Source organism: Thermobia domestica, chromosome 15, assembly GCF_964235325.1.
Source record: "Thermobia domestica chromosome 15, izTheDome1.hap1.1, whole genome shotgun sequence".
Lineage (NCBI taxonomy): Eukaryota > Metazoa > Arthropoda > Insecta > Zygentoma > Lepismatidae > Thermobia > Thermobia domestica.
Window position 1 is genome coordinate 73,961,642 of NC_137468.1, and position 21,710 is coordinate 73,983,351.

The 21,710-nt window shown below is 36.1% G+C and overlaps 1 protein-coding gene across 1 annotated transcript in view; it reads left to right on the forward strand.

Moving 5' to 3' along the window:
- LOC145671082 (neuronal acetylcholine receptor subunit alpha-10-like) overlaps positions 1-21,710 on the forward strand; it is a 1,484,349-nt gene that overhangs the window by 1,417,005 nt on the left and 45,634 nt on the right. The gene's annotated exons all lie outside the window — the stretch shown is intronic.

The following is a 21,710-nucleotide window of genomic DNA, read 5'->3' on the forward strand; positions in this document are numbered from 1 at the left end:
TATTCGCCATTTTACAAACTGTTATCACCCTGCCACCTGGTGAGTCAAAGTGGAACCTGTAATGACATAAACAAAACATTAAAGTGTGCTCTTTCGATTGGTTATTAGTACAAATAGGTGGGTATTAAATATTTGAAGTTATAAGACTTTAAACCCTGATTGAATTATTTGTAATAACCCTGTATTTTCAAAAAAATAATGTGAGGAATCTGCCTTGACGTCGAGCAAGAATTGCCACTTTTATAAAGTGACTTTGTAGGAAAAGAAGAAGTAAATAGTTAGTGCTGGGTAGTGCTACAAGCACAACGTAAGCGCTCCTATGTACGGAAAGTTGTTAACAAATTAAAGTAGCGATTCTAGCTCGACAATTGAAGTGGGGGTCTAGCTTGACGTCAAGCCAAGATTGCCACTTTTACAAATATGCTTCGCGAAGAACTTAATGTAAATTGCTAATGCTGGTTAGCGCTACAAAGTCAACGTTGTTAGTCCTAGGTACGAAAAGTTATTACCAAATTAATGTGGCTGTAACTGTCTTGACTACAACTTTAATTTGTTAATAACTGTTTGGTACGTAGAAGCACTAACGATTGATACTCTTTTCGTTTCTCCCAAGCTAATTAAGTGTCGGTTTTGGCTTAATATCAAGTGAGAATAGCCACTTTAATTTATTAAAATCTTTCCGTACTTTGAAGCACTAACCAGCTCTAACATAGCACTAACAATTAAAACTCACCCCATAACTTATTTGTAAAAGTATTAGCGATTTTGCTGAGATCAGCATTTTAATTTGTTAATAATTTTTTGTACATACTAGCATTGACATTGTGGTTGTAACACGTAAGTGGACTAACGTAACACTAATGATTGATATTTTTTTGTTCTCCCCAAAGTTTATTTGTAAAAGTGGCAATTTAGACTTGATGTCAAGCTAAAATCATTATTTTAATTTGTTAAGAACTTTCCGTATGTACTAGCACTAACGTATCACTAACAATTTACACCTTTTTCAGTTTCGACAAAGCTTATTTGTAAAAGTGGCGATTTTGGTTAGACGTCAAGCCAAATCGCCACTTTAATTTGTTCATAGCCTTACGTGCTTTGGAGCACTAAAGTTGTAGTTGTAGCACTAACCAGCAGTAATAACCAGGGTGCGAATTACCGGGGGGGATGAGGGGGATTTTCCCCCTCAATCACATTTTGTTCCCCCCCAAAGAAGTCAGCTGAAGTATCCCCACCGGGGATGCTCGCTTTCCCCCTCAAACTATGCTTAGTATAACTCCAAATTTCACTGATTTTTGTTATTACTTGTAAATTTAATCTTCTAGCTGTATTTCGAAATGATCGATGTAAACTGTTCAGTTTTGGTCATTTCTACTTACCACCTAATTACCCACTATTTTCAACGTTGTTTAGTAGAACTATATTATTATGACTACGGTTGTTACTTGCAACTGTACCTTCGTACCCTTCAGTTCGTCATCGTTTGTGAATTTGAATGTACTAATTGCGTATAACAAAGCCACATATAGATTTATAAATGTTCTTAGCGGTTGGCCAAGAAGAAGTAAACAAATAGCTTCTTCTACCATACTAGGCGAAGTTCGGATATGTCATATTCATCCTCTATATTTGTATCGATTATCATCTTATTTTAATTTTTGTTATAACATGTTATTTCATTTTCCAGTGTACTCTTTGTTAGCACATGGTCTTCATTCCCTAGTAGGTTGTGTGTATGCAACTCAAAAGTTGCATTTAATTTGTGATAATTAGCATAGTAATCACTGCTTTTACAGTTTACGGAAATGGACTTTTGAAACTGTACTCAAAATCTGAGATATAGGTATTCTCTCGTAAGTATATGTTAACGTACACGCTGGGGGATACGCTCCTAGTGAGCAGACATGTTAATGAAGATGATTTTTAGGTGAATAAGCGAATAATTCAAGATTTGTTTCAGCATTTGTTAATACGTCTGGTTCTTCGTGTCTGTATAAGCATTTCAACTGGAGCGGGTTTTTTTTTTAAAGTTAACCCTTCATTTTTCCATCTTTTCGCTGTACAGTTTGCTGTCCACGCAATTAATGTTGTCTGAAAAACTTCAGTGTAATGTTTTACTTTATTTGAATAACGTAGCCCATAGTGAATCAACTCATCTTCAACCCAACAGTAAAGTAATTTTTAAGTGTTGACTTTCCGTGCCCATCACGGAATCGATATTTGGAGAAAAAAAGTCGTGATGAGCACAGCTTTAGCGGGAAGTAGAAGCACAAGCTCGAAATTTGAATTGAGAGATTTTAAATATTTGGCCTTCGATTTGACCTTGATGTAAGAAATCGGGACCAGCAACAATCCATTTCTTATTTGATAGGCTAATATCTAGATTTTCTTAAAAAAAAAAAAAAATGTCCGGTTTAACTGATAATTTTAGTGGTTTTCACAAGACTGAAGTAGGTTTCTTTTCTTAACCTGTATGTATTAGTGCAAAGTGGAAGCTTTCAATATGAGTGGAAAAATTAACATATGCTTGTGATCATGACTATCGCTCGAGCCGAATTATTAACTAAATAAACCTTAGAGAGCTACGGGGACAAGAGTGAGTACAACATTAAAACACGTTCAGAAAGGTTTAGTGGGGTGTGTGTATGTCACACAATATGTATGTGCATAGTTATTGTTGGTAGATTTATTAAATTAATAAATCCCTTATTTATTACACATAACACACACACACACACACACACACACACACATATATATATATATATATATATATATATATATATATATATATATATATATATATATATATATATATATATGGGGGGTAAGGCATTTATTGTCTCATTTTGAAATTTGAACCTTCAGACTGTCCTTTGGCCTAATTTTATCCCCCCCAATATAGGTTATCTAATTCGCACACTGGTAACAACTGACACTTTTACGTTTCCTGCAAAGATTATTTGTAAAAGCGCCGATTCTCCCTTGACCGCCAAATTAATTTGTTAATAACTTTTCGCACATAGGAGCACTAACGTTGAGCTTTCAGTACTAATTAGCACTAACATATCACTAACAATTTACATCCTTTTCTGTTTCAGTAAAGTTTATTTGATGCCAAGCCAGGATCACCACTTAAATTTATTAATAACTTTTCATACGTATGAGCACTAACGCTGTGTTTGTTGCACTGATCAGCAGTAATAAAGCACAAACGATTTACACCTTTTTTGATCTCCCTAAAGCTTATATGTAAAAGTGGCGCTTTGGGCCTGTCGTGAAGCGAGAATAGCTACTTTAATTTGATAATAAGTTTTGATACGTAGGAACATTAACTTTGTGCTTCTAGGAAGCCATAGGATAATGAAAAATGCAATGGTGTGAATGTTATTTTGCCGTAATTAATCCAGTATCCGTTGAGGTATTTCATAATCTACCTCCAAATATTACCATCAGGGTCTAAAGAAATTTACATGGGGCTACCAGGAAGATATACTCTTTCAATCAAGGAAAGAATCATCAAAATCTGTGCACCTGTCTCGAAGTTATGTGTAGCCCATGCACACAATATATGAACGGGCTTAATTGAAACCATCGTAGTTTTTTTGAAGTCGGTTAGTAAAATGTCATTTTTTTTCGTCTTTACACGGAAAAATAATGCAGTGGTTTCAAACACGTATGCTATGCAAGAAAATTTAACAAAACAGTTTGGGTTTACCGGTATCGCTCATAATCTACGCGACATTCTTTTCGGTAGTTTTACAGGCTCGCCGAAGTTACGACGAAGTTTCGTGGTCTCCGGGTCATGTCGGGGTTATTCATGTCAGACTGAATCCAGGTTTTTCCAGGCTACTGGGTATGTTTGGTCATGGATCTAATTGCTTTCGAGTTAAGGATCACGAAGTTCATTGACCCATTCCATAACTGGTGGTTCTAACTGGTTATATTAGTTCTCTGTGCTTCCTGAAGTCAGGTAAGTATGGAGGCTTAGCTCCACAAAGCCCGTGTGGCTCATTTCGAATGTCGTTTCTTTCCTTTACCTTTACCAATGTGTTGCTTTCTCTTAACATTTCTGTAGAACATGATACGTGTTGAGAAAATTATTGTTTAAATTCGTTTCGTCCTCTTGCGAAGAATCTTCTTCACAGGCACGGGCAGGGCAATCCATCCTGGTTGCTTTCGTCCTGAAATTGGTATATAATTTTAGGTTTGTGGATGATCGCCATTGCTCAAGTTGTGAGAATACTGGAATCTTATCACCTATTTTTATTCAAGTAAAATTAGTCTTTCTGTAATTCTTGATTGTTATTTTCCATTAATTCAGTGACGTAACTAGGGTGGGGCAAACGGGGCTTGTGCCCTGGGCGCCGGATTAGGAGGGCACAAAATTGGGCAAATATTTGAGGGAACGTTTTGGTTTTGGTTTGGTTGGTCATTGGGGCGCTAAGGCGCCCCGGGTGACAACTAGCCTAGTTAACGTTGCTGCATCCATTTTCTGTTTTGCTTATGGTATTTTTCCAATATTCTTTGTCTAAAATCCAAAATATAGTAAATATATTCTTAGTATTGATGTTACTTTTATTATTGTTTTATATATAAATTTTGTAAACGTTATACATAAATTCAAAAAGGTTTTTCATTAGCTCCTAGTTTTGAGAAATTAGAATCATATCAACCAGGCCCGTATCCAGGGGGTCTAGGGAGCCGCCCCCCCCTAAATTTTTGTGATCCCCCCTAAAATTTTCACGGTAGGCTTGCAAATGAACTATAATATGGTGATGAACTAATATTTTTGGATCGGGCCCCCCCTAAATTTTTGGGCTGGCTACCGGCCTGATATCAACAGTGACCGGTATTGTGCTAATGAATTTTGTAATCTTTTGTAATAATGCTATTCTTTTGTTATTAAAGAGATGAAGTATTGTTTCGTGATTTATTGTCCCAATATCTTCCTCGCGCCAGCATGAATTTATTTCCACTGTGCAATGCTTTTCAAACTGTCATATTATTTATTGCCATAACACCATTTACAAAAATAATCATAAACATAAGCAATATCGTAGATAAGGGGAATATGACGATCGTAGACATTATAATTATATTCCTAAAACATTTCTCTCTCTCTGTATCCACTTTCTATACATTATAACGTCTTATTGCATAACGTGTTTTAAATATAGCATAATTTTAATAGAATTTCAAAAGGTACATTATACATAAAGTCACTTATATACTGAATATATTTTATCACTGCAATTTCCCTGCATGTATTCACCTTCACATATTTTTTTCTCGTTCATCTTAATCTAACCGTAAGTTAATATTGGATTCTATGTTAACTTCGCCAATGAACTGTGAATGTGCTGGTAACTATTTCACTGTGAACTCTTAAACATACGCTACAGACTTCTTTATGAGTCACTAAAGCTTTCTCTATGGACCAAAGAAATGGTCATTTCGCTTTAAAAGTTAGGTTTTTTTTTTTTTTTTTTTTTTTGAAAATAAAACAAACTTTTTGAGACTTCTGAGTAAATGTCGTAAACTGCTAGACACGGCTGTAACGAAATGTGAAGTAGAATCTACTTTAGTGTTCGTTTCTGCTTTTTCTTTAAAAAACTTTTTTTTTATTAACGACTAACTTTAAAGTCAGGATATAATCTAACTAATTATGTTTTTTTTTTTTTTTGTTTTTGTTTTTTGTTTCTACTTGACTTCTTAAACAAGAACTAAAATCTCACACGTCTTTCGAACTAATATATTTTTTGCTTGTTATTTCAAAGTGCTGACCTGGTACTAACTCTGAAAGTAGAAGATGGCATAGCCTTTTATTAGCAGAAGTTTGTTTTTCTTACGTCTGACTAACTTTCTTTTGAATATTGTGTTAATTATTCTTAACACAAGGTGATGCTTCATGAACTCTCTTAACGAAAACTGCAGAAAACTTTCACCGAAGAAGAATTTATATTTCATAATTTTATACTTTTTGTTTAACTTTCACTTTCTTACTTTTTGCAAAATACCAGAAGCCATGGTTGCACACAGACATTTCGTAATGGAGGGACTCATCTGCTTTTTTAACTCCATTGAAACATCTTTGCTTCACTTCACGCTTGAAAAGACTTATTCCAGACTAAATACACAAAAGAATTATATTTTTAAAATCAAGAATTCAACTACAGGACAAGTCGTAGAGTTTTGTTATTATAAACATCACCGTCTTAAAACATTATTCCGCTCCCCTCCGCTGAAAAAAATAACTTTTAGTTTCCTACAACTTTTAGAATGCCATTGAAAAAGTACAGAATTTCATCAAGCATTTAGTGTAGTGATCCGTCATTGTCGACACTACAACTAAAATTTTCTAATATAATGTATCTTACTAAAATGTTAATTCTTCATTTTTATTCAATTTATTCAATGTTTATATGTGATTATTTCAATATTTTTCATTATTTATTAAGATTTCATGAACTGAAAAGCGAATGGCGCTATGGAAATAAATTGCGACACAAGAAGAAGAAGAAAAATAATATAGCATCGAAAATATAAACCATCTTGAATTTGAATTTAAAAAATATAAAACGAAAAACGTAAAAAGTGAAGGTAAGAATTTAACCAAAATTCTGAGGAATTTACATGTATTTTGCAGTCAGACAGTCTACTATTGTTTGAATTTGTATATGTATATCCAGAGGGCTAAACATTAGACAGCTGTTGAAAGTAAAATCAACTTCAAGGTATATTCAATGTTACTCATTGTTATTCATATATTTAGTGAGATGATGATAACAAAAATTATGTATCATTGAAGAAGTCACCGGTTCGGGGAGTGGAATCTTCATTCCCTCCTCTTATCTGCTATCCACTCGTAAAATGAGGTAAATTATATACTTATCTCGATCAACAGATCAACTAAATTTGCTGTGACTGAATACCTCGTTCAATCCTGTTACTTATTCACATTTATTTGATTCTTACTGTTTAGTATAATCAGCAGTTAAAAAAATGATGGCACTGATAAAGATTGTGGCATACAAATTTAGCTAATTTCTGTTGTTTGATTACTATAATATGCACGTAGCAATTGCAATCTAAATACGCATTAGAGCGATAATAATCAATATATCTGCTTCTTATGTACATTTCTGTCGACTTCTTACTTCTGTCTTCTGTAGTTACATCATTCTTACTTCAGCGTATCACCTGAGTTAGCTGCGTTAACCTGTAACACGACATTAAGAAATTCAATTAATAAAAGGATACGGCGAGATATAAATAAATAAATAAATAAATAAATAAATAAAGGAATATATACATATATGTAATTAAGTACGGCGAAGATATATAAAATACAATTGATAATAATAAATGAGTTGATAAAAGTAAAATAATAGAATATAAATAAAAGAAAGGATATAAATGGTAAATAAATAAAAAGAATACTTACAAGTCGTGGTTAAACAGCATAGTATGTTGAGGATGGGATACCTGAAACGAAGATGAGACATAACAAATGTGGTTACAAATATATAATATTCGACAGAAGATACTATATTTACTACTAATTGTACATAAACTACGTGAAGCATCTAGCATTACTATATACTTAATATCCTACGCTACTGTGCAAATATGCGTTAACATACTATAGCTAAATCTAAGCACATTAAATAAAGAAAAATGCTACTGCGTGCAATAAGCCCACAATCTGTCCTATTTAGCCATATTTATATAAATTACTGTTGTCAATTACCTGCTACTTACTGCAATACTTACTTCGTTAGATATGATATTAATCTTGTGTGTTTCATGTTTTAGTATGTTCATGAATAATCGAAAGCAATATAAAATTTCATAAAATTCACAGTCATATATTATTTTAATAGTAATTGTATGTTTCTGTTTACTTTTGAATTAATTAGCTAATAAATAACATATGATAAGTTTATCTGTATAAAGTAATCCAAATATGTTCACTGTCGGCATTTATCTTCGCGACTACGTTCCCGGACAACATATTTTTAATTTTCCGTAGCGATTGCTGCGGTGGCGACTAAGAACACTGGGCCAAATTAGATTAGTTTCACCTTAAGTCCACGCTATGGACAGGTAAACTGGAAGAAAATGAAATGTCAACGTTGCGCGGAGGATTTAGTACATTAGGAACCTTTTTTTAAAAAAAATCAGTATCCAAGAAATAGATTAGCCATTTCTAGGGAAAACTTTTATTCTTCGGGACAAATTACAGACAAAATCAGGGGCGGATCCAGGATGGACTTCTGGGGTCGGGGCGGGGCGGTGGGTTGTAATACTGCTACTTAGAGCTACTTTTAAGAGCTCCAAACTCTGGTATGGGTTTTATTTATATATAAAATGAGAAAGTTTCCTTTTCTGGGGGGAGATCGCCCCAATCGCCCCCTGGATCTACCCCTGGACAAAATGAAGGTGATTTTGTTCATAATACAATTGAAAGTGCACTTCTTTCATAGATGAAGATATTTTGTTCCTACCCAATTCATCCCGGTAATCAGAATGGCAAGGAAAACAAAACGACAATATGCTGTAAATGAATTGTATACTAATTACGTCTTGTTAGAATGGAAACAATATTCGCAATACCTGCGTATCCTAAGAATTCAAGGAACCGACGAGAGTTAATCCGGAGTATGGACAAAAGTCTTCCAAATTGAAGAACGGATAGGTAGTTGAAACATATTTATAAAAACAATGGATAATCGTAAAAATGGTTAAGCTTATCACTGCTTCACCCACGCAGTGCTAAAGAGGGTAACTTACCACCAAGGACTTTTATTTTAAAGTCGAAACTGCTTATAATAAAATACTAGGACTTGCTATCATTATAACAAGGACTAAGATCCATAATGTCTCATCCTGATTACAAAGATTTCTGCAGGTTTATGAAAATTATTTTGAGCCTTTATATACGTCCAAATTGGGAAGACATTTATTGTTATTTAAAAATAATGTTATAAATATTATAAGCATCATTTTGTTGGAGGACCTCATTTATCCGCCAACTTCATAATTGCTGTAGAACTTCCGTGATTTCTGGCCCAAAAGATTGTGATGCGTAGTTTCACAGGAATCTTTCGAAAATTAACTAAACACCATTCAGGAAAATTTCTAGACACAGAAACAGACGATAGTCTAGTGGCCAAGTTCGGGTTGTACGGTAGACGCATCAAAAGCTCCCAGCCAAGTTTCCTCAGTTTCCGACGTATCGTTAAAAATGTAGGCGTTGTTATCCTGATATATCATACCGTTTCTGTTGACCAGTTTCGGCCATTTCTTTTGAATTGCTAGGTGTACTCGCGCAAATTGTCGACAATCTAATTGTCAAGTCTATCGATCTGCCCGCGGCGCAAGCTCGTTATGCACGATGCCCTCCCAATCTACCTAACGTACAACATAATTTTCCTGGGCGTCAATGTACGTTTTGCCGCTGTCAGTGTGGAGCTTTTTCTAATATTGTAGTCTTAGATTATCCACTCGTGATCAAACACTTCAGAAATATTTCGAATTCGTTACGTTTCAGTAGATTCGCAGATAGATATCTAGCGAATAAATGTTTTTGAGTTACACCATTGCCCCCTGGGCGTCGAGCTTCTTTTTGTATATAGCCATCTTCCCTCAAATGTTTTAACATTGTTGGTGGATGTTTACAAGGACGCTATCAGGAGGACAAGGTGGGGCGCTTGCCCCCTTTGAGGAAATTGTACTTCAGAATATTGAAAATCCAATAGAATGTTTACATTAGTTACAGCAAAATTTGAAACTATTTTTGAAACGTCACTTATACTTGCCCCATTTTGAAACCACAACATGGGCGCCCTTGGATATTTAGGCCATTGGTGATTTCATGACTGCTTACATGTCTGTCACACTCACCTTTTTTTTTTCAGAATATCACTCACTTTTGCCGTGATTTGTCGCCCATTCCGAGGAGCATCTTGGTTGTCGAATTTTCCAGAACGGAAGCGATTCCTTCATTTGCCTGTTGCTTTTGATAACCTATCTTCCCCATAAACAGCACAATTTTATTCACAGGCCTACATATCATTGCGCCTTTCTCGAAATAAAATGATAAATGTAGCGGAATTTGTCAGAAAGTTCAGTTATCTTCACTGCCCAATATTTTATATCTGATTATAAAAATCCCAGCAATTTTTACACATCTAATATACTAGCTTCTACTGTTAGGTGTCAAATGACGTTATGTGTAACCCGCTGCAACCACATACCTGAGTTTGGGAACACAACCACATCTCAAGCATAAAAGGTTCAATACTTTTTAGACTACCTAATGCATCAGGTTACTTCACTAATTAAACAGCCCTTTTGTATCTTGTTACTTTTATATTTGATAACAGTCTAGTAATGGTTAGTTTAGTAATATTTAGTTCCTTACATTTTGTTTACTTAAATGTATTACCCTGGAAATTTATTTGCAGAGTGCATCGATTGTGTGAATTTCAAATGGTTGTCTCATTCTTTCTAGTATGTATCAAACTGTTCTGAGGAAAAATTATTAGTGTATTAAGAGCTGAAAAGAAATAGCCTATCGTATTGACCTAATATTTAATATCAATATTTAATAGCTATATATGATGAACCAGTAGCGTAACTAACAACTCCGTGGACCCCAAGTTACGGGGGGCTTTTGGGACTAAAGGGGCCTGAACACGTTATTAATGCTTGACCCAGATTATCATTTTTACTAGGAGACCACCAAAAAAGTTACATCAGTGAGTTGAACGTTGTAGCCTTCTAGTGTAGTTCGCAGTTTTACTGAAATACAATGACGAATTAAGCTAAGTATATATCCGAAACACATATTTTCTATTTTCATGAACCGGCGAATAAATTTAATGATCTCCTTTTGTTTGTTAAAATTGTTTCTACGGTGTTCTTTCTTATGTGCACTATCTTTCCAAGCAGCACTAAATATTATATTAAAATATACTTTGCCTTGCAAATATTTGTTTCAGTGCATTGCAAGCAACACAAAAGTTGTTATTTTCAAGTTCATTTATCTCGAAAAGTAGATTTTGCATATTCATCGATTCGTTGATGTATGAGAATAGATATACAGGGTGTTTCAAAATGAATACCGGGGTTTTAAGGCTTCGTAGTATGTATTACAATTAACTTACAGTTATAAAGAGTACATCGAATGAAAGAGCAACTCAAACTGTTTTTGCTAAAAGTGTTCAATGTGAGCACCATTCGTCACACGGCACACATCGAGTCGACAGGCGAAAAAGGCCTGTAAGCTTTCCGCAGAAATATGGCATAAAACACATTCAATTTAGGGGAGTCTCATTGCAACTGTACCATCTCGTAGGGATTTGCTGACGCCCAGCTGCGAACATTGCGAACTTAGATGAAATGTCGATTCATCGCTGCATAAGACTACACGGTGCAGAAAATCTTCACAGTCTTGCAGCAACATTTCATTTGCAAAGTTAGCACCTAAACCGTAGTCTGTGATCTTTAGAGCTTGTAACAACTGCAAGCGATAAGAACGTATTTGTAAGCGTCCTCTTAAAATTCCCCACACAGATGATTGCACTGTAACTACAGATTCACTCTTTACAAAATGTACAAAACGAAAAGCTTTCTGCTTTCTAGTCACCATCTCTGATACTAGCGCTTTCTAACGGCAGACAGAGGAAGTAATGCATGCGCATGCGTGCGTGAAACTGTTGAGTTGTTCTTTCATTTGGTGTATTATTCATAATTGTAAGTTAATTGTAATTCATACTACAAAGCCTTAAAAACCTGGATATTCATTTTGAAACACCCTGTACAGTATTCACCAATTCATGAAAACATCGACGAAATTCTTTTTTTGCTACTCACTTTCACTCATCATCTATCTTCTTTAATGTACTGGCTTCATATCACAGACCAGAGGTAAAGCCTTAAGAAAAGAATATACTTTCGCAAAAGGCAATAAGAGACTAGAAATATTGTGTTATTTTAAGGTTTCCTAAAATATGAAGGATTCCTGAAGTGTGTATCATATATTTTTCGCTGGCACACTTGAAATATAAAGGCTCTACCTGTATTTATCCCTGTTCCTTCTGTATCATATATTTTTCGCTGGCACACTTGAAATATAAAGGCTCTACCCGTATTTATCCCTGTTCCTTCTGAACAAAGATCACTTGGATGTTGGAAAAGTAAATTTAATACTTCAGTGTTCCTTTATAAAATAATAAATTTGTAGCTGAAAAACAAGGTAAAACTAGAAATTTTAGGGGCAAAAAGCTAATCTTTAAATTTAAACCTTTCGTTTATTGAAAACTATTAATACTGTATTGAAATATTCGTCCTATTTTCCAACCAAAGAGTATTATCATATTACCCAATCAGAGAAAAACGGCCAAGTGAAGTGGAAACTTAGTCACCACAAGGTGGTGGGATTATTTCAGAATCAGAAATGGAATTATATGACCGTTTCACATAAGTAGATTAATAATAGCGTTTTTATTTGATTTTAGAAAAAATCCATTAGTTAATTAATATTCTTTTAACGCACAAATCTTCCACAGAACCTATAAAGATCAGCTTACTCAGCGATGAAAACAACGGTGTTCATGAAAGTTCTTGTTTTCGATTCAGAAGAATATATCAAAGATATATAAATAGATATATTTTTCTCTTTTCTCGATTGGTAGATGAATGACGTCAATTGATCATATCGTTAGCTGTAGCTTTCTGTTCGTTTCCATTTTGACAGTAAAACGTCAACAGATAAAAAATCTTCTATTACATATTCATTCAATCATCCATATTCTATGCAAATATTTGTTTGTCGTATAGACGGAATCGAGAGCAAAGAAAGGGACAGATTTCTTTTTTTATTATTCAAAGCTAAATTTATCTTCTTTTAATCTCCAAACTTTTTATATTCAACTAGCTGAACCTGCGCTCTCCACACAGCGCATCATTCGCATATGAGCATAAATCTCCTTCTCATTTCTCACAACATATGTACATGTCTCTTTACAGACAGAAGTAAAAGACGTCTTGATAAAAAAAAATCGGCAAGGAGTATCATAAAGGGGAGATTTTTTCGATTATTTTTTCTCAATATCTCGCACCGTTTGCAAGATTTGAGCCTACTTCAGATTGGAGTTTCTAATTCATGTATGACTAGTGTTTTCTTTCTTCTTGCATGCAATATGTAATAAGCAAATACATTACATATACAATTAATTATAATGTCAGTTATATATGGTGTTCATTGGGCAAAACACTCAAAAAATAAAGATTTATCTTGGACTCGAGAAATGGTTATCCTTCCTTTTACATTATTATTTGGCCATGAAACAAACGCCTGAGACATATACAACCCCAATATACAACAGTGTGGTGTTGGAATGTATAAGGCATAGGATATGATGCTTTAGTTTTTTTAATTTCAACGCTTCCAGTGTACCCTAATAAAATGTAATAAAGAAATAATGGCCATATTTCTTTTTAAAATATTCAATTAGAATTGGACAATCTACGCAAAATTTCCAATCGATCAGTGAAAACATCATCTTTCTAGAGCCTGTAGTTTCCGAGATCTCATTGTCGAAAGGATTGGCCGCAAACATATAAACGTCCTCAACATATGGTTCAAAAGAACTCGGAAGATGGAAGCACAATTCACATGCATTGATTTTAGAGAAGGCTTATTAAAATACAAAGGCTTTGAACAATAATTTTATATCATAAACTTTATGGAAAATATACTGTATAGTTAACTAATTTAGATTACTTAAAGTACAAATACTTAACATGTTTGTCTCTGTTAAACGTGAAATCACACATAACCGTAAATGAAAGATTTGAAAGCTAAAGTTATAGGTTGGAGCTCAGACGCTTTTAATCATACTGAATCAAGGAGTCTAACCTTTCCTGTGTTAGTTAATGTACTAGCAAGAACCAAGTGTTGAAATACGCATTTGTGAGCACAGCACACATACGGCACTCAGAGGGTTGACGGAAGTTTTCACTTTCGGAGGGCGCCTTGTCTTTTGAACCTCATTTCATCATCTTTTTCATTCTCATTTTCATTTGGGCTACGTCCCGAGGCTGTATCATCACAATGGCAGACTCTGGCAATATCAATGGACAAACGAATCTTGGCAGACACTCGGGCTTACCAGCTATATCTCCTATTCCCAGTACTTCATTATCACAACCTGCACACATCGGTCAATCCAGTCGCACTCGCACCCGACACTTTTTTGCGGTCATGAACCAATTAGTGTATCGCGAGATAGGCATTCATCTAACGAATCTACGCAATCCGCGAAACGCATCAGGTCTCGATCACCAGTATCATCAATAGGCATCGAAGTCGATCAACGACAATATACAGGTGCATCGTCTACGGTATCTCCAACTATTTCATCTCACGCCACTCTCTTTCGTTACATCCTTTCTGATTTTGATGCTAAGTACACAAACCCTAAAATGATTTTTCTGCAAATCGTTAAGTATGTTCCTCGGGTACGGGACACCCTAGTTCAAATCGTCAAAACCAAAAATGGCTATATCTTGAAGTCTAAAGATACGAAGTTTGGTATCACAGTGCGAAATAAAGCTTCTTACGAAATTTTTGGCAAGAACGCTAAGCTTACCAAACTCACCGATAAGCGACCAAAACAGCAACCACCTCCTACAAAGCCACCATTCCTGTCGGTTGTCATTAGGGGTGTTTCCCCCGATTTAACTGATGAAGAAATTCAAGAGGAATTAGGACAAGAGGGTATTTCAGTTGATACGATAAATGTATTCGTATTCGCAATAATAATGGACCAACATATATGGTACGAATTCTATCGCAACGACAAGATTCTATCGACTATTTTCTGAGATTTGGTGCACCATATATAAGAAAATTCATCGCGTTGAACCATCCAGAATGCAGGGTCCACTACCAATTCGTTGCGAAAAGTGTCAGTTATATAATGACCACACTACGGCCAATTGTCGTAATCAACCTAAATGTGGTTACTGCTCCGGGCTTCATGACACTAAAACCTGCCCCAACTTAAAAGGACCACCAAAATGCAATACAGGTGGCAGTGGGCTTCACCCTACATATAGTTATCGGTGTAAAGGTAAACCAGCACCCACACCTGAGCATCCGGAACTAACTGTCCCATTAAAAACAGCCGACAAAACCACACCACCTACACAATCAATATTACCTCCGCTAACAGTCGAAGACCTCATACGCTACGTTAGTCTGGTGCTACAAAATATATTTCCTTTCCAACGAGCTATTATTATTCAACATATCATTTCTGCTGCTAAATCAATTTTTAACATTAATCTTCATGCAACTTATTCTAAAAATTCTGTGCATTTTCACATTGGAACCCTGAAAACCGCTGTTTAAAACCATCTGCACAGTCTTCTTCATAATGGGGATTTCCTTTCTTTTTGTGAATATTCGATCTTTTTGTCAACATAAACTATTACTAGAAACTTTATTACTAGAACAAATTAATGTTTTTTGCTTTAAACGAAACCGCCTTAAAACCTAGTATGTTTGCTCGTATTCCTGGATATGACCTAAAGCGCAGCGATTTCCAAGATAAAACTCAACGGGCCCAAGGAGGAGTAGCATTAGGATATGTTCCTAAGTATCCAGTTCGAGCATATACTCCACATGATTTGGCTAATCTTCCGGAGTACCTACTATTCAGCATATACTTTCCATCAATCATTATCAATTTTAGTACAATCTATGTCAGACCACGTCAACCTATACCATTAGAATATTTCCGATACATAGCCAACAATTTTCGAAATATTATAATCATGGCGGACATTAATATCCATAGTCGAACTAATCGCGAAAAGTTACTTTCAGGAGTACTTAAGTAACAATCTTCAGCTCCATCTTCATGTTTTACCTGCACACACCAGACCTATCAGTCAAACTACACCGGATGTCGTCATTAGCTCTATGAATCTCCTTGACGATTGTCAGCTTGCAGTACTAGATTCTATTGGCAGTGATCACCATCCCGTTAAATTAACATGTAGGTGCATGTTCGGGGACAACCCCCACGCCCTGTACATGCACCTCGTCTAGTTCCGAGGCATGATAAAGTGAATTGGCCTCATTTCCGGGAAGACCTAGAGCACTCTATTTCTAGCATAAAGTCTCCAACTACTAAAACTGAACTTGCTTCCTATCTTTCTACCATTACTACAGCAATTCAAACCAGTGCCCATCAGCACATTCCGACGCAGCAAGTACAGCCTTATAAACCGGCCCTACTACCATCATATCTTACACTCATCCAGAAAGCCCGACAACATCTTCGGGAATATTATCGAACCGGGAATGAGGCATGTCTTCGGCAGCACCACCAATGGCAACGAGCTGTTCATAACTACATTGTTGCATATAAACGCCGCAATTGGATCAAAACATGTAACACCTTACCCGAGGAAGCGCATCCATCTCGCTACTGGAAGCGATTTAATCAACTGACTGGCAAGGGCACCACAATAACCTACCCGTTAGTTGCAGATGGCATTCCTCTATTCTCCGACGAAGAAAAAGCAAACGCCTTTGCTTCACAGCTCCAGACTGTTTTTACACCAACAGCGGCCTCTAAACACTCTGAACGAAAAGACCTCTCTTGCGTTCCCGCTTTACAACCTTCAACAAATCATGTCATTGATCCTAAGGATCCACTCACTGCACCCATTACTACAGATGAACTCCATACTGCATTAAAGAGGAAGAGGAACACAGCACCTGGGATTGACCAATATCTCTTATCACACATAAAAGAAGCTCCATACTCATTTCTGCTTATCTTGGCAACAATATACTTTCATACTTCAAACTGGTTTCTATCCCCTTGACTGGAAAGTTTCAAAAGTTTGCATGTTTCATAAACCAACAAAGCCTGTACATTTTGTTTCTTCATACAGACCAATTCAACTCACCTCTGTATTCAGCAAGCTCTTGGAAAAAATTCTTGTCTGTCGCCTTCATAAATACCTTGAAACTACTAGTCTCCTACCTATTCATCAAGCAGGATTTCGGCCTAGATTCTCCATCCATGATCAACTCCTACGTCTCAGTACCTTAATTACAAATCAGTTTAACAAAGGATTTCCTTCCTGCCTCATTCTAATGGACTTGGAGAAGGCTTTCGATAAAGTTTGGCACTATGGTCTAATTCAAAAACTGCAGTCATTTAAACTTCCCATCTCCTATTTAAGGTTAATCTACTCTTTCATTACAAATCGGATTGCGTATGTAGCTGTTGGAAATACACTCTCTTGGCCAATATTTCCACTTACTGGAGTTCCTCAGGGATCTGCACTCAGCCCATTATTATATATTCTTTACGCTTCTGACATTCCTTCAGTACCACGTAATGTTTTCACTTTCCAATATGCAGACGATACAGCTTTTCTTGCACTTGGCAGCAGTGTCCAGCATATTAGCCGTGCTCTACAAACAGCTCTCGATAACTTCATCAAGTGGTGCCAGAGATGGCAATTAACTATCAACAATGACAAAACGCAAGCACTGGTCTTCCTACCACCTAACAGATGTTCCAGAGTCTACCGAAATCCAACACTCTTGCGAGTAACTGTCGATGGGTATCTTGTACGCCCTACCAACACTGCTACGTACTTGGGTGTCGTCTTCGATTCAAAACTAACTTGGAATGCACACTTGCAAAGACTGAGAGCTAAGGCTACTATTCGATTAAGTCTTTAACGTCGTCTTACAGGCACATCTTGCGGCCTCAAACCCGATGTCCTACTCCATACTTATAAGATGTTTCTCCGACCTATTCTCACTTTCGGACATACGGCCTGGTGCAATGCTTCTACTTCCTTCTACGAAAGACTTTGCATATTGGAGCGTCATGCTATTCGACTAGCTCATCGAATTAAACTTCCGTATCCTACGTGGCTCACGTATGGATATATCGACTTTCCGAAGATCACAGACCATATTGTACAACTTCGTAATCGGTACATTACGTCTCGCATTGAAACGGGCCATCCACTATTCTTGAATATTCTTCGAACTGATACTTTCACTGATGCCGCATATCGTTACAATCATACCCCATTGAATATACTCATTTCCTTATATGTCCGCCATGCAAACCTGACAGTAGCAGAACGCGACACTTATGCCATTTATATCATTCATGCTCATATTCCTCATGTTTTTCCATCTTAACACGGAGATCCTCACAACTAACAAGGGCTTCCCCCTGTGATCATCAGTCCTGATCGCCCCGGTATAGAAGATTTAACCTGCATCCGTCTGACTAATTTCTATCTGTTTGTGATGTGACGGCACTTCATCTTATATTTCATTTTCATTATCGTACATTTTCACGCAAGCACTATCTCACATTATATTGGTATTCTTGCACATTTGCACCTATTTTCTCCTCAATTATATTCTGCTATTCACGTGATAACCTGTACTTATCATTTTCTTGCCTTATTTAATTTATTTATCCTTTATTGTATATTCACATGTGGCTTTTTCATTGTACTAACTTCTTCTGTGTATCTTATCATAAAAATATAAATGAAAATAGATAAAGTGCTTTAAAAATGATGCTATAACTCTTTTCAAAACTGATGCACAAATACCGATGTTAATAACAAACTTCACTTAGCCCATTCCATTCTTTTCATAAGCACATTTGTATAGAAAATCACATGCCACAGAGAGGGCGAAACCCTCTCAGAGGCACCAGAAACATATTGCATTGATAAAAGTCAATTTTTCTATTCTCCTTTCAACAAAAAAGCGCTTTTAATTGCTATTGTAGTATTTTAATAGATAGATGGAGCAAAATATGAGTAATAGATCTTTAGTAAACAGGCTATAGTTTTGCGTACGTAAACAAAGTAGATTTAATAAAATATTAAGGATTACGTAGCTTTTAATTTCAGTATGTTAAGAAATATAACTAGACACAATACACTAGACCATATCCCCGAAGACGGGGGGGCACGTGGCTCAGTGGTAGAGCGCTTACCTCTGGTGCCTGGGTCCCTGGTTCGATCCCCGACCAAGTTAGTTTGTGGTGGACAACATCATGTCCGCTGTTTTTTTTCCGGGAAACTAACAATTCCTTCCACTTTCTCATTCCACCAATTCTTCCATCATCAATCACTTGAGTTAATCATCGTCTCCCTTCTTTTAAAGGATGATTAACTCAAGATAATCTTGGGACGTTAACCTGAAATATTTCATTTTCATATCCCCGAAAACGTGAACTCACGTAAAGGAAATACACTTAACTATCAAAGAAATTGCAAACTCCCTTGTGGCTATATGGTTCGAGTAAGCGTCTTCGACGCGTAAGACTGAGTTCGGTCACAAGTTAAACTGTCGACATCTCGTATAGCCTCGGTGCAGAAAGGAACAATTCACTCTAATCCATCCACGTATCATGTGATACATTCTGTATAAAATGTAAGTTTGCCCTCTGTAATTATTGTCATTTGGAGGCATGTTTTGGTAAGTGTACAATCACAATCGTACATATATGGTAATTTTACCTTTTGTATATAGTTCGGTGCAATTGTTAGCCCGCCCGTATATTAAGTGTACTGCAGGATCTCGAGATTTCTTTAAACATTTATTGCATTATCAGAGGTTACGGGAAAATATTGGTATAGTTAGAAACCATATCTCTGCTAACTTTAAATTCACGCCTTTCTCACACAATACATAACACTGACATTGTTGTCAAATGTACAGGACTATCTGTAGATTAGTTTGTTTTTAAAATTATTATTGAAATGTGGAGAATATATATTTATCGACTTATTTTGATTTAAAATTTATAATTGAGCTGTACAAATAAGCCGTGTAACGTGGGTTCCTGTCACCATGGCATGGCGCGTCCTCAGGTTGCGGATTGAGGAGAAGCCCTCTAGATATAGAGGTTAACTGCTAATATACTGAATAAGCAGTCGCGGACAGCCGACTAGGAATCGCCCTCCAGCTTGGGGGTTTGGGTAAGACTAATAACTTCACCCTGTAAAAAAAAAAAAAAAAAAAAAAAAAAAAAAAAAAAGCACTTGTTCAGAAATATTTACAAAAGCCTCGAACAAGGACTGATAACTTGGTACGACCTCAGCAAAAGAAAATGGACATGAGATTTAGAACATAGAATATTAGGAGTCTTTATACTGTAGGGCAGGCGCATTAAAATCCGTAACGAGTGAGTTAGAGAAATACAGAATGGACCTAGCAGGAGTTCAGGAAGTTAGGTGGGAAGGAAATGGATCTGTGAATTCCGGAAATTTCACGTTCTTTTACGGGAAGGAAATAAAAATCACCAGTTAGGAACAGGGTTTTTCGTTCACAAACGAATATTACCAGCAATTAAACGGGTTGAATTTGTTACTGACAGACTTTCTTTTATTATTCTTAAGAGACGGTGTAGTGATATTGTTTTAAATGTACATCCCCCAACTGAAGATAAAGATGACAATATAAAAGACAGTTTTTACGAAGAAGTGGAACGGATGTTTGACCAACTCCCGCGATACCATATGAAAATTCTATTAGGGGGATTTCAATGCGAAGGTAGGACGAGAGGATATTTTCACACCGATTATAGGGAACGAAAGTCGGTATAAGGGAAGTAATGACAACGGTGTTAGACTCGTGAACTTTGCAACATCCAAAAACCTAATCGTGAAGAGTACAAAATTCCCACATCGCGACGTTCATAAATACACTTGGACATCACCAGACGGAAAAACACATAATCAAATTGATCACGTTTTAGTAGATAGAAGAAGGCAATCTAGCATATTGATGTCCGGTCGTTTAGAGGGGCTGATTGTGACACTGATCACTACCTGGTCAGTGATCATCGTCGAATAAAGGTAAATATTCAATGTCGGAAAACGGAGAGATTTAAATTAATTAGAGAGAAATTAGAAGAGAGCCAAGTAAGAGAGGAATACCAGATTGAAGTTTCGAATAGATTCTCGGCTTTAGAAGATTCGGAGTGCACTAGTGTTGAGGATACCTGGATTGAAATTAGAGATAACATTAAAATTTCAGCAAAAGAAAAATTGGGACACGCAGATATACGTAGGAACAAACCATGGTTCGACCAGGAACGCACTAAACTAACAGAGAAGAGAAAACAGGCAAAATTACGCTGGCTACAAAATCTGAATGAAATAACTATACAAAATTTCGCAGATATCAGGCGGGAAACTTCCAAAACTTTTAGAACAAAGAAACGCAATTTTTTGAAAGCTAAAATTAAGGAACTTGAAGATAATAGTAAAAATAAAAACATCTGGGACATGTATAAGGGGATCAGCGAATTTAAGAATGGCTATCAACCTCGTGCTTATATATTAAATAAATCTGACGGTACATTTATCACTGATACGGATAGCATCTTAAATAGATGGAAAGATTTCTTTGACGATTTGCTTAACACGCAACCAAAAACTAGTGTGTGGAGAAAAGGAGATACACACCGCAGAACCGTATATTCCAGAACCCAACCGAATAGAAGTAGAAACTGCTATAAAGACATTAAAGAAACACAAATCTCCGGGTGCAGATGATATTCCGGCTGAGTTAATTTTAGCTGGAGGCGAAAAATTGTGGAACAAGATGCACAAACTCATTC